General features: G+C 36.3%; 1 protein-coding gene across 4 annotated transcripts in view; it reads left to right on the forward strand.

Annotated features, from left to right (window-relative positions):
- RGS7 (regulator of G protein signaling 7) overlaps positions 1–14,861 on the forward strand; it is a 528,155-nt gene that overhangs the window by 359,945 nt on the left and 153,349 nt on the right. The window lies entirely within an intron of this gene.

The raw sequence follows: 14,861 nt of genomic DNA on the forward strand, positions 1-14,861 counted from the left end.
GCTCTCCTTTGTACTAGGTAGTCATCGGTGACCTTTCTGAGAGAGCAGATTTAGTAAAGCTTCAGGTTCAGAAGACAGAGTGCAGGGAGCTAACAACTTCATTACATACTGTAATCACAAGGAACGCTTCAAATTTAAAGTCCTATAGAGCATGCCAATAGATAGCATACAACTCATCAAATTCCTGGTCTATGCCTGCTATGTTTGGACACCTCAGTTGGTTGCACAGAAGTTTTCATTTGAAGTAAGTAAAAATAAGTGTGAGCGTAATAGTAAAATATTTTTGCATCCTATAAATTGGAGTTGTGATTTCTACATAGAAGAGATGGCACTCCTGTGACTGCTTACTGAACTACACCTATATTGAGTCTTTTTTAATTAAGTTTTTAATTTTAATTCCAATATTGTTAACATACAGTGTTAGATTTATTTCAGGTGTACAATACAGTGATTCAGCAATTCTAGACATCACTCAGTGCTCATCGTGGCTAGTGTGCTCTTAATCCTCATCCCCATCACCCATTTTGTTCTCTGTAGTTAAGAGCCTGTTTCTTGGTTTCTCTCTCTTTTTCTCGTGCTCACTTGTTTCATTTCTTAAATTCCATATATGAATGAGATCATATGATATTTGTCTTTCTCTGATTGATTTCACTTACCATTATACTCTCTAGCCCCATCCATGTTACTGCAAATGGCAAGATTTAATTTTTTTTAGATGGTATCCTTTTTTTATGGCTGAATACTATGTATACATACTACATCTTCTTTATCCATTCATCTATTGATGGACATTTGGGCTGCTTTCATAATTTGGCTATTGTAAATACTGCTGCTATAAACATAGGGGTGCGCTACCCCTTTGAATTTGTGTATTTGTATTTTTGGGATAGATACCCAGTAGTGCAATTGTTGGATTGTAGGGTAGTTATATTTTGAACTTTTTGAAGAAACTTCATACTATTTTCCACAGTGGCTGCACCAACCTGTATTCCTACCAACAGTGCATGAAGGTTCCTTTTTTTCCACATCCTCATCAACACTTGTTTCTTGTGTTTTTGATTGTAACCATTCTGACAGGTGTGATCTGTTATCTATTAATTACAGTAAATTTGTGAAGATGCTGATTAAAACTAAAATGAGCTCCCAGTTTATAATAGATTGTTTTGATATAAGGCAGATAAAATGTTGGTGTTCATCCATCAACCTGGTACCTACATATTGATATCACTGTTGTATTAACTGAAACAAAGGAGGAGGTGGCAAAGAAGATTGAAAGCGGAAATAAATACTACTATGAAGCTTTTATTTCTCTGATACAGTATGTTTCCCTATCATTGCATACTTGCTAACTTTAAAAAGGGTGGTATTTTATTATCATTGATACTAGTTTTTATTTTTAACAACTTTGCTCTCTTCATATTCAAATTGTACATTTACATGACTTACTTTACAAATTAGTTTTACCACTTCCACCATTTTCTGTAGTTTTTTTTTTTTAATCTATTTATTTTTGAGAGAGAGACAGAGTGTGAGCAGGGGAGGAGCGGGGAGAGGGAGACACAGAATCTGAAGCAGGCTCCAGGCCCTGAGCTGTCAGCACAGAGCTCGACCTGGGGCTCAAACTTATGAACCATGAGATCACGACCTGAGCCGAAGTCAGACACTCAACCAACTGAGCCACCCAGGCGCCCCTACTTCCACCATTTTAATCAATAAAAACTAAACAATTCAAGTAATTAGTTCTATTATTAATGATGTAAATAAAAATTTCTGAAAAAAATAAATAAAAATTCTGGAAGCAATTATTTATATAAAGCTTTTGTCTTTTTTCTTCCAATTTCAAAATTTATTTTGTTACTCAGATTCAAATTCTGAACATGCTAAATAATTAATATGATTAAAATGGATTTTACCATATCTTTATTCATAACCACACTTCATAGACCATTCCCATTAGACATTTTTGTAATTAGACTAAAGTTCTTATTAACAGTTTTTTTCATGTGAATAAAATATATTTTCTTTCTTTTTTTTTAAACATAGTTAAGTCTCAAGCTGTGTTGCTTTTGTGAAGTTTTTACATTCATAATTTGTTTCAGCTAGTTACTCTAAAACTGTGGTTTAGGCAATACAACATTTCCTACCTTGGGCAAAATTAAGGGACTAGACTTAGGCCCATTTATGTCATCAGTGGAGGAATGGGTAAGGTCCCAAGTTCCAGGAGTCTCACCTCAAATGCCTTTAGTCTGAGTATTTTACTGTTTGTTTTTGTTTTGTTTTGTTGTTTAAGTTGGGTTTAGGGTAGCCTGGGTGGCTCATTCAGTTGAATGTTCAACTATTGATCTCAGCTCAGGTCTTGATTTCAGGATTGTGAGTTCAAGCTCCATGTTGGGCTCAGTGCTGAGGGTGAAGCCTACTTTAAAACAAAGTTGGGCTCAAAGATTTCTGGAAGAAAAGTAAATTGGGTTTTAGCTGTTTTCTATCCAAATGTATGTAAGCATGTACTTGGATGTAAAATGTGGATTGATTGAGTTGAAATAATTTTTGTGTTTGCGCTATGTGTTAATTAAAAATTGAGATGATGACATTCGAAGTTTTTCTATCCTCTGTTATTTTCAAAATTTAATAAATTCTCAAGTTTTATTATAGTAAGCACTGCAATTTGTAGGTACAAAATAATAAATTTAATAATCCTTTCATACAAACTACGTATTTTCTTCTTGTTATTCTTAGAGCAACTATTAGATGTGAGGCTTCAATCAAGACATTAACTCTTAATTTGGTCTTTTAAATGTTTATTAATTTATTATTTAGAGAGAGAGAGAGAGAGAGAGAGAGAGAGAACAAGTGGAGTAGGGGCATTGAGAAGGGAGACAGAATCCCAAGCAAGCTTGATGCCCTCAGCGCAGAGCCTGGTGTTGAGCCCAGTCTCACAAACTGTTAGATCATGACCTGAGCCAAAATCAGGAGTTGGACACTTAACCAACTGAGCCACATAGGCTCTCCAACTTTGTATTTTAAAAGTAATATATCAGCCCCTGAATTGCAAGCTTTAATTGTATCTATTATCAAAGTGGGAATTTATTATAGGTATCAAAGAAATACTCAAAAGTAAATATTTTCTAAAGTTAAAGTCATTTTTCCTTTCTTTATTTTCAACACAGTTGATAAATTCCACATGTAACAGGTGCAGAGTGCTTGGCCAGGGAAATAAAAAGAGTTTAAGCAGATAACCTATCCTTCAGGATCTTTGTGAAATAATATGAAAGACTAATACCAGAACACAATTAGTTACAATAAAAGATATCAAGCATTAGGAGCTCATTGGAGGGAGGGTGCACTCCTGGCGGGTTTAGAAAAGACTTCATGAGGGAAGGCTGTATTTGAGTGGACCCTGGGGATTGCATAGAATTTCACCCAGTGAAGATAAGCCAGGGGGCTTTTCTGTATATAATAAATACTAGAGTAAAGGCACAGGAGAGAAAACCAGCCTGCTCCAGACCATCTAGTTTGACTGAAAGAATGAGTGAATATAATGCAAAGGCAGGGCTTGGGCAGGATAAATTATCAGAAACAACTTCTTTGTAGAGCAGAGATGAAACTTGCCCCCAAGGACATCATTAAGGACTGAGTTGGGTGATGGGGAGAAGTTGGTAACTTTGAATAGATTTAAGTTGGAAAGCAACAAAATGATAGCCACATTTGTTTGTTTCTACTCTGTTCCAGAGACTATGTTAAATAACTTTAGTTGCATTATATTTGATCCTTAGAACAAATACAAAGTTAGAGTTTGTTCTTTAGAAGATCAAAGGACAATATTGTGGAACATAGATCAGAAGACAGCCAGGCTGGAAGCCCTTTGGGGATGTGACCAATGCATCTTTCATTTATCTTTATTCTGAGTTCTTGAAAACAACTTCAACTCTTCCATGCTATTGAATACAATTTCATTGATTGCTCTCCGCAATTTCTCCCACCCTAGTTCCTTTGTTATTGATGTCTTATGTTAGTATGATACATTTGTCACAACGAAGAAACCAATATTGATACATTATTAACTTAAGTCCATAGTTTATTCAGACTGTCTTTCTTTTTACCTAATGTCCTTCTTCTGTCCCAGGATCCCATCTAAGTTACCACATTACATTTAGTTGTCATGTCTTGGTAACCATCTCTAAACTGTGAGAGTTTCTCAGACTCCTGTTTTTTATGACCTTGACAGTCTTGAGTAATGGTCAGGTATTTTATAAACTGTCCCTGGATTGGAATATGTTTGATTTTTTTTTTCATTATTAAACTGGGATTATAAGTTTGGGGCAGGAAAACCAGATATAAAATGTCATTTTCATCACATCAGGCAACCATTGATCTGTTTACCATCTCTCTTGCTTTGCCTTTTCTAGAATGTCATATAAATGGAGTCTTACAGTCTATAATCTTTTTAAGCTGGCTTCTTTCAGTTAGTAATATGTATTTAAGGGTACACATAATGATGGAGGTATGCCAAGGGGACATGGGAGCCAATGAAAGAGTTCCCAGTGACCAGAGATGGAACAATTTTTGCAACAAAATCAAGTACCACTGGATTATATTGTAAAATGTTTTTTTAAAAATACATCCATAGGTTCATACTGATAGAGAATGAATGAATGAATGAATGAATGAATGAATGAATAAATAAATAAATAAATAAATAATAAAGGATAAAAACAAAGGTCCATTGCCAAAAATTTACAAATAATTTATGTATACATTTTACCCTTAATGAGATGGAGGGTAACTCCTCACTCCTTAAGTTTGGGCTACATTTCATAACTTCTTTCCAAAGAGAAATATGAAGGGCGGGGCAGTGGGGCATCACTTTACAGTGAACCTTACATCATCTGTGATAATGTAAGTGTCTGTATCTAAGTTCATTGGGGCTTTTTTTTTTTTTTACATAACAATTGGTTGTGTAAAACCACAAATAATTCCTGGAAAAGACTATCCTTTTTTTTTTTTTTTTTTTTTTATTACCCCTTACATCTTTGTCTAAGATCAATTGACTATATTTGTATGGGTCTATTTCTGGGCTTTGTATTCTGTTCTGGTCATCTCTTTTTCTTTTCTTTTTTTAAATGTTTATTTATTTTTGAGAAAGACAGAGAGACAGAGTACAAGCTGAGGAGGAGTAGAGAGAGGGAGACACAGAATCTGAAGCAGGCTCCAGGCTCTGAGCCGTCAGCACAGAGCCCGACATGGAGTTAAACTCACAAACCATGAAATCATGACCTGAGCTGAAGTCGGACGTTTAACCAACTGAACCACCCAGGCACCCCTGGTCATCTATTTTTCTATTCTTTAACCAATACCATACTTTCTTTATTACTATAGCTTTAAGGTAAATCTTGAAGTCATATAGTGTGACTCTTCCAACTTTGTTTTTATTCTCCAGTATTATGGTGCGTATTCTGGGTCTTTTGCCTTTCCATCTGAACTCTAGAATGATTCTATCAGCGTCTACAAAATAGCTTGCTGGGATTTTGATTGGTATTGCAATGAATCTGTAGATCAAATTGAAACAAAATGGCACCTTAGTGTTCCAATCCATGAAATATACTGTATTTTATTTCTTCTGTCAGTGTTTTCCTGTTTTTTACACACTGATCCTGTATATATTTTGTTAGGTTTATCACTAATGGAAAGAAAGGATGAATTGATTCTCCAAGTAAGTAAATCTGGGCTATGTCTCTGAATGAGCCTGTCCCTGCAGATTTTCAGGTAGAGGTTTGTCCCACAACCTCAGTTGTCTGATTGCTCCAGGAAAAGTTGATTTTCAGCTTGTTCAGCTTTTCCTTGTTGTCAGGATGGGAGTGACAACTTCTAAGCTCTTTATCATGTCTCATTTGAAGCCAGAGTCATTACCTGCTTTCTTAAAGCATATTCTACTGCATTGTGTGTTTTGAAGATATAAACAGAGAGAATGTTACGTTCACTTTTGTATCCATGGAATGAAACCAAGCATAAAGTGAATAATTATATGTTAGATGAATAGCAAGATGGATGAATGAGTGGAAGGAAGGATGGACGGGTGGTTGGGTAGATGAATGGATAGATGAAGAAATGAAGACTCATGGAGTAAATTGCTAAAGCCTGGTATGAATCAATAATGGAGAAAAAATTAAAGGAAGTATAAAAGGTTTTATAATGTAATTAAGTAGGTAAGTAAGATAAATCCTAGGGAAAGAAATCAAAAATGAAGAATTAGAAAGGAAAGCATTTTTAGGAGGATTGGAGAGAAATTGAAGACTTTACTCTTCCCATGGGTCTAATACCCTTCCATGCCTGGTCTAACCCAGCCTTTCTCAAAGCCTTCACTGAAAACTTTGTATGTATTTTTCTTTCACTCATGCTAGATATATTAAGACTGGGGTGTTTTCTTTCTTTCTTTTTTTTTTTTTAGCTAAAATTCAGTATAATGTATCACAACACAAATTAATTCAAATTAAAGCAGGACATTTATTCCAGCAAATGAAGAATGAGGAAATGAATCCTAATGCAAAATGGTTCATAAGTTTACAGGGATACCAATACAGTTATAACCTCCTGGTGAGAATTTAAATTATATACACTTTTAGAAATTAAGTTTGCAATATTTAGCAGTGCTTTAAAAATGTCTGTAACTTTCGACTGTATTATTTCTAAGAATTCATTCTATGAAATAATATAGGATTCTTGTGTCCATTCTTGCTGATAGATTTTTTTTTAGTTGCTTGTAATATTACAGACAATTTAGGTGCTGATAAGATAGCAGACCAAAAAAGTAAACAAACAAATTAAAAACAACCAAAAAGAAAAAAAGAGTTCCCATTCACATGGAGCTTGCATGTTCATTGGAAGATTAATAATAAATAGATACATGTGTAATATGGTAAGTGGTGGTGAGTGCTATGAAGAGAAGACAAAGTAAAAAAAATGTGTAGAGAGTGAATCCTGTTTTACACTGTGCAGTCAGGTCATCACTGATGTCGTGGCCTTGGCCAGAGATCAACTGAAGGAATGAAGTGGGATGACCTACTCTTTGGACAAAGAGTGCTGGCATTCCAGGCGGAGAGTGCAAAGCCTCATGGCAGGCACATGCCTGGTATGTCTGAGGCACAGCAAGGAGGTCTGTGCTCTGGGGCAGGATCTGTGAAGGAGTGAATAATAGAAGACAGATAAGTAACTGGTGGCCAGATCAGGTAGGATTTTCGAAGGCCAAGTCGAGGAATTTGAGCTCTGTTCTGAGAAATATGAGAACTTGTTGGAAGAGTGTACTAAGAATTACAGGATCTTATTTATATTTTATTATTGAAGAATAATGGACCTACAATATTTATTAGTTTCAGGTGTATCACACAGTGATTCAATATTTATATACATTAGACAGTTCTCAACAGTCAGTCAGGTTACCATCTGTCACCACACAAAGTTGTTACAATATTACTGACTGTATTTCCTATGCTGCACACTATAGCCCTGTGTCATATTCTTTTTATAACTAGAAGATTTTACTTCTTTTTTTTAATGTGAAATTTATTGTCAAATTGGTTTCCATACAACACCCAGTGCTCATCCCAACAGGTGCCCTCCTCAATGCCCATCACCAACCTGCCCCCCCCCACCCCCCATCAACCCTCAGTTTATTCTCAGTTTTTCAGAGTCTCTTATGGTTTGGCTCTCTCCCTCTCTAACTTTTGTTCCTTCCCCTCCCCCATGGTCTTCTATTAAATTTCTCAGGATCCACATAAGAGTGAAGACATATGGTATCTGTCTTTCTCTTTCTGACTTATTTCACTTAGCATAACACTCTCTAGTTCCATCCACGTTGCTACAAATGGCCTGATTTCATTCTTTCTCATTGCCAAGTAGTATTCCATTGTATATATAAACTTCATCTTCTTTATCCATTCGTCAGTTGATGGACATTTAGGCTCTTTCCATAATTTGGCTATTGTTGAAAGTGCTGCTATAAACATTGGGGTACAAGTGTCCTATGCATCAGCACTCCTGTATTCCTTGGGTAAATTCCTAGCAGTGCTATTGCTGCATCATAGGGTATATCTATTTTTTAATTTTTTGAGGAACCTCCACACTGTTTTCCAGAGTGACTGCATCAGTTTGCATTCCCACCAACAGTGCAAGAGGGTTCCCATTTCTCCACATCCTCTCCAGCATCTATAGTCTCCTGATTTGTTCATTTTAAACACTCTGACTGGCATGAGGTGATATCTCAGTGTGGTTTTGATTTGTATTTCCCTGATAAGGAGTGATGTTGAGCATCTTTTCATGTGCCTTGTGTCTTCTTTAGAGAAGTGCCTGTTCATGTTTTCTGCCCATTTCTTCACTGGAATTTATTTGTTTTTTGGATGTGGACTTTGGTGAGTTCTTTACAGATTTTGGATACTAGCCCTTTGTCTGAAATGTCATTTGCAAATATCTTTTTCCATTCTGTTGGTTGCCTTTTAGTTCTTTTTATTGTTTTCTTTGCAGTGCAGAAGTTTTTTATCTTCATGAAGTCCCAATACTTCATTTTTGCTTTTAAATCCCTTGCCTTTGGAGATGTGTCAAGTAAGAAATTGCTGTGGCTGAGGTCAGAGAAGTTTTTTCCTGCTTTCTCCTCTAGGGTTTTGATGGTTTCCTGTCTCACATTCAGGTCCTTTATCCATTTTGAGTTTATTTTTGTGAATGGTGTGAGAAAGTGGTCTAGTTTCAATCTTCTGCATGTTGCTGTCCAGTTCTCCCAGCACCATTTGTTAAAGAGACTGTCTTTTTTCCACTGGATATTCTTTCCTGCTTTGTCAAAGATTAGTTGGCCATACTTTTGTAATTCTGATGGAAGATTGTACTTCTTAATTCCCTTCACCAACTCTGTTTAGCCCCCAACCCGCTCCTCTCTAGTAATCATCCAATTTGTTCTCTGTATATATGAGTCTGTGTTTTGATTTGTTTGTTCATTTTTTTTAGATTACACGCATAAGTGAAATTATCCAGTATTTATCTTCCTCAATCTGAATTATTTCACTTAGTATAATATCCTCTAGGCCCACCTGTGTTATCACAATTGGCAGGATTTCATTCTTTTTTTGTGTCCGATTAATATTCCTGTGTGTGTGTGTGTGTGTGTGTGTGTGTGTGTGTGTGTGAGTGTGTGTGTGTGATCACATCTTCTTTATCCATTTATCTATTGATAGACACTTGGGTTGCTTCCATATCTTGGCTATTGTAAATACTGCTACTATGAACATAGGGGTGCATGTGTCTATTTGAAATAGTGTTTTTGTTTTCTTCAGATAAATACCTATAAATGGAATTGCTGGGTTTACCTTTTAAAATGATCACTGTGGCAAAGAGCAGGGCATGAAGGGAAACTAATCTGAATGTCATCTCCTCTCTGAATGAGATCTCATTAAGAGATGATACAAGCTTGGGCTGGGGGTGGTGGAGGTGGGTAGATTCTGGGTTCACAAGGAACAATCATCAGAATATGCTCCTGGACTGGATGTGATAAGTGAAAGAAAGACAGACATCGAAAACAACTCAAGTGTTTTGGCTTGAGAAGTTAAATGAATATCACTGACATTTGCTGATATGGGAAAGACTGAAAAAGAGCAGGTGTGAGATAAAAGTCAGCAGTTTGGTTTTGCAATGATAAATGCAAGGGGCCTATACAATATTCAAGTGGAGATGTCACACAGGCTCTTGGATACAATATAGTTATTCAGGGGAGAAGTCAAGCAGGAGGTATGTCACCAGAATGTTTATCACAAGGTTGTTCATGATAGTGAAAGTTTTAAAAATTCAAATCCAAAACCAGAGGATTTCTAATATGCAGCACAGCCAGACAATGTTGCTCAAAGTCTGTGCTCTAACTACTGCCTCATAAAGTGCTGTGCACTCTCCAGCAGGTGCAAGCGTAGAAGGGTGGTCCACAAATATTACAAACCCACTGAGGATCAGTCATGTCTTATTGTTCTCATCTATATAGCATCTAGAATATCTTGATTTGAATTCTGGCAGTAGGGTTGTCTACACACTTTATTAGAAGAATCTTATGAAACCGTATTTTTAGATTGGATTTTAATTTAAAAACATCTGGTGTTTAAATTTTGGCTTATTGTACAAAAATAAATTTTTAGGGGGTGTTAATCCTTTAATTAGCTCATCTGTATTTCTTCATTCTGGTTTGTGAGTCTGCCTCATTCTCACTTCTGTGAAATGTCATAACTTTTTGATATTTAAAATTAAAGTCAGATTATTGATGGATGGCTGTGCTGTTTTTAAATGGAAAAAAGAGCAATCATTTTAATGATTGCATCTCATTTAACAAATTTACACCTTCTCATTTCCAAACTTTGCTCCTTGCAAGGGACCATCTGTATTGAGTAGAACCATGGCATGTATTGTGTATTAAAAATCAGGAATTCCCAGACATTGCTTATTTCCAGGTTAACTGGTTTCCAACACACACAAAACCCAGCATAAAGACACAAACATGAGAAAATGAAACTGATAAGTACATGTGTTTATGCCAACTGGGATTTTTATTTTAAAAAAAGAACAGCAGGTGGTAGAGATAATCTAGAGAGTTTCAGACATTAGTTCTGATGCCCCAAACTGCTCCTCCAGTAGAAGCAATGGTTTCTGCAAAATAGTATTAAAGGAAATTACATCTGGCTTTGTTTAGAAATTTCATAGTAACTGTGCCTTTTTCTATGACCAAGGCTATGGATCTTGGATGCTAAGTCTTATACTTAATCATGATTTAAATACATTAATGAATAGTGAATTTTTTTTTGAAAAAAGAGATACTATTAGGTATTATCAGAAGACTATGTTGCTTATTCTTTAGGAGTGACATTTGATTTTCAAACCAAATGCATCCAGGTCATTTTGTTACATGGGGTGAATTACTGGTTATTCCCATATCGTGCCTGCATTTTTACAACTAGCTTCAGAAAATATATAAATATAAAATACTCATCAGTCCAGTTCCTATTTGTTTGAAATAAGTGTGATATTTGCTCTGGACACACAAAATTCTTTACTGTAGCAGCCCTGGGTCATCATGAGGACTGAGTTTTAAGCAACTGAAATTCAATTCAGATAGTATACTTTATACTGTACTTTTTTCTTTTTTTTGGAGAATTGGCCATAGACACAGAAGGATTATTTGCAGAAGAAGAAAAACCAATTTCCCTTTGACACAAAGAGGAAAAATAAGGGTGGCAGCATTTTTGCCACAACTTCCAGGTGAAGCTTGGTTGAATGCCAGAGAATCCAAGTTGGAAAGAATGTGGCAATCCAGCCCTGCATTTATGCATGCTGACTCTAAGGTCCAGAGAAACAAGATGACTTAGGATATGCAGTCACAGAACTAAACTGGGATTCAAATTCAACCCCACGACCTGCAGTTGAGCATGTTTCTCCTTGATACGCATGTGTGCTTGTTCAGTAGCATGTACTGTTGCTCATGTGAACCAACACATGCTGGGGAAACCCCCTGTCTAATAAATTAACTCACTGCATCCACCCTCCTTTCAGCTCATTCAGCCAGGCTCACTGGTGGAAATTTTACAGAATGTATGCTGAATTTTATTTTATTTATTTTATTTTATTTTATTTATTTGTTTTTTTTATTTTTATTTTTTAGAGAGAGCACACATGGGGAAAGGGGAGAGAGAGAGAGAGAGAGAGAGAGAGAGAGAGAGAGAGAGGGAATCTTGAGCAGGCTCCATGCTCAGCACAGAAGCAACATGGGGCTCGATCCTACAATCCTGGGATCATGACCTGAGCTGATATCAGGAGTTGATGCTCAACCCACTGAGCCACCCAGGCACTCCACTATGCTGAATTTTAGAGGGAATGTTGCTTTCCAGAATAACTTATTATTGCCTTGGCTTTTGTGACTATTACAGTTTCCTTACACGGTTCTTGGATGAACTCAAAGTGATTTTCTCTTATATGAATTACCATTCTATGCACCTATAATACATATAAATATAATAGAGTCTTGTTGAAATGTAGTCCATTTTGTACAATGATGGAACTACCAGTTATACAGAGGGATATACTGTATTTGTGAAATAAACATCTTGATATCATGTAGTTATTATATAACATAGACCTTAAACCAGTTCTCCACACCAGTATTACATAGGTCTCTCTTAAAAACAAATTTCAGCAGGGGCACCTTGGGTGGTTCAGTCGATTAAGCATCTGACTTTTGACTTCAGCTCAGGTCCTGATCTTGGAGTTTGTGAGTTCAAGTTCCAAGGCAGGCTTTGCGCTGGGATCCTCTCTCTGCCCCTTCCCCACTTATGTTCTCTCTCTTTCTCCCTCTCTGTCTAAATAAATAAGTAAACTTAAAAATATAACGTAAAATAAATTAGCATCGCTCTTAATATTTCAATAATTTCTTAATACCTGCTGATATTAGGTAACTTGACTGTCCTACTCTGTCTCTGATAAGGGCCACTGATTTATGATTGTGTTACTCTCAATGCCAATTGTTTTTTTCTTAATGGGTTGATTTTTTGGAATCCTGAGCAAATATTACGGTTTCCTAAGAATTCATCTGTGTTCTGGCTGCTGTCACTGTGATTCCCCTGTCACCAATATTTCTCAGCAGTGTCAGCTCAGCATGTCCTGGTCAGTCAGTCCTGCCCACCTCTCTCCTAAGCCAGAGGCTTTCTCGATGATCCCTGGCATTGTCAGGTTTTGGATTGTAAACCCAGTGTGCAGGGTATATTACCTCTGGAAATCTTTCTTTATAACTATGACACCAAATCTTTGGGATCCTGGTAGTGTTCTTTGCTGTCTAGGAGAAAGTAGAGGTATATTCTAGAGCAGATTCATCGTCTACACACAAAAGACTCCACTTTGATCACCTGGAGGACTTTAAAGATGTTGAATTATAAGTGTTTAACAGGACCTGGAGGCTTAGATCAACACCAGCTACCAGTTTCCTCATTGTTTTAGCACTAGACTAAGTGCTACTCGATGTATCCTTTCTTAAGTATCAACTAAGTGATAATAACTCAAGTTTTAGAATGCTTTTTACGTGGCGGACCTTATTTTAAGCACATTGCACATATTATCTCTGTTTATCCTCACAACAAAACTTTGATGTAAATATTTTATTATCCTCATTTTGCAATGAGTGCACTGAAGCCCAGAAAATGCCAGTCTGTTGCCAAGTCACACAGCCAGCAAGTGAGGGAGTCAGGATTTGAACCCAGGCAGCAGGTTTGCATGGCCTGGCTGCTTCGCCTCTGTACTCTGCTCCTTTATTTGGGAATATTATGTACTTAATTACCTAGTGCATTCCTCACGGTTGATCTAAACTATGCCTCTGTTTTTATTTCTTCCAAACAGAATCTATTTTATCTTATCTATTCTATATCACCATATTATCCACTTCTACTTCCTGATTATGATTGTTAAAAAGCAAGCAGCACAAGATTTTTCTATGTGGAAATGATGCTTTTAAAAAAGATCAATGAAATCTGAAATACCTACTTCTTTCAGTAACCATAGAACTATTGAGAATGTGGACTTACCTCACAAATTCCTAAATATAGTAATAGTTCACTTTTATTTGACCTTGTGAGAGAATAAAATGTGCTACCTATTTGATTTTTCCACATGACTAACTTCACCTTTTGAAATGCCAACTCGAAAAAAAATATAATATTTTGAAGTGTTTCTAAAATGACCACTTCCCTGTCTCCTTACACAGTAAGAAGTTCAACAAAATCTTTATGACTCAGAATCAGCTTGATGAAGGCCTGTTATTTTATGATTTAGCAACTAACCTCTGTCTGCTTTTTAGCTTTTTTTCTCCCTAATATCATATCATCAGCTGTCATTTTTTTCTATTTTGAGTGGATTTCCTTCCAAAATATTTCTCCCCACATACTAATCACATTTACTACCTCAAGTACGCTGTGTGTTGCTGATGAAACAATACCATTCTTAAGTATTACACAGAAAATAAAAATAAATAATGTATGATAGAAATAAAAACATAATTTAGCAAGATTATTTTATTATTATTTGCTTGATTCAGAGACATTTTTCTATCACTTCACAATTATGGACTACATTTGGGAGGAGCTGGGACTTCCAGGGGTTGGGCCTCTGGATAAGGAAAATATTACTGAGTTTTGAAAATATGTTGTAAGTATAGGAATATATGTATGTTTCTATGTACAGAAATCTAGCACTGAACAACACAAGCCTATTTTATAATATGCGTTTCATCCTATTAACTTTCTCAAGTACTTGTGATTCAAAAGTAAATTATGTTATGCAGAATTCTCTTTGCTTTTAAAGAATTTTGACAATTCTGTTGAGTCCGGGTTTGGAGTGTAGTAATGCAATGAATAGATCAGGCTTAGCAAAGCTACACTAGGCTGTTCCCATCGTAACTGTGGTTTGGAGATGGATTTTTATCTCTCAGTTTGTTCACGGCTTGACTATCCAAAAGAAAAATAAACTGGAATTTTATGGTAGGTTTGTTGTTGAACTTTATTTAGCTGTGTGGGTGACGCAAATAACACAAGTACAAGATTAATTAGTGATTATTTTGCCGAGAAGTGTAATGTTGTGGAGCCATCTGGTGTGTCATTATTGGAGGGCCATCTTGATGGATTACTCATTAAACTCTTTCAACACTTTGTTCCAAGACTGTCAGCCGTCCTCTGGATTCTTATTAGGTTAAGGCCGTGCTGAGATTCAGAAGCGGAAGGACCATGGGGAAGTGCAGGTCCATGTTTATCACTAGCGGGAAACAGTTCAACCTCGCCAACGCTACACCATGCCCACTCTCAGATCTCTTA

This window comes from Prionailurus viverrinus, chromosome F1, assembly GCF_022837055.1.
Source record: "Prionailurus viverrinus isolate Anna chromosome F1, UM_Priviv_1.0, whole genome shotgun sequence".
Classification (NCBI taxonomy): domain Eukaryota; kingdom Metazoa; phylum Chordata; class Mammalia; order Carnivora; family Felidae; genus Prionailurus; species Prionailurus viverrinus.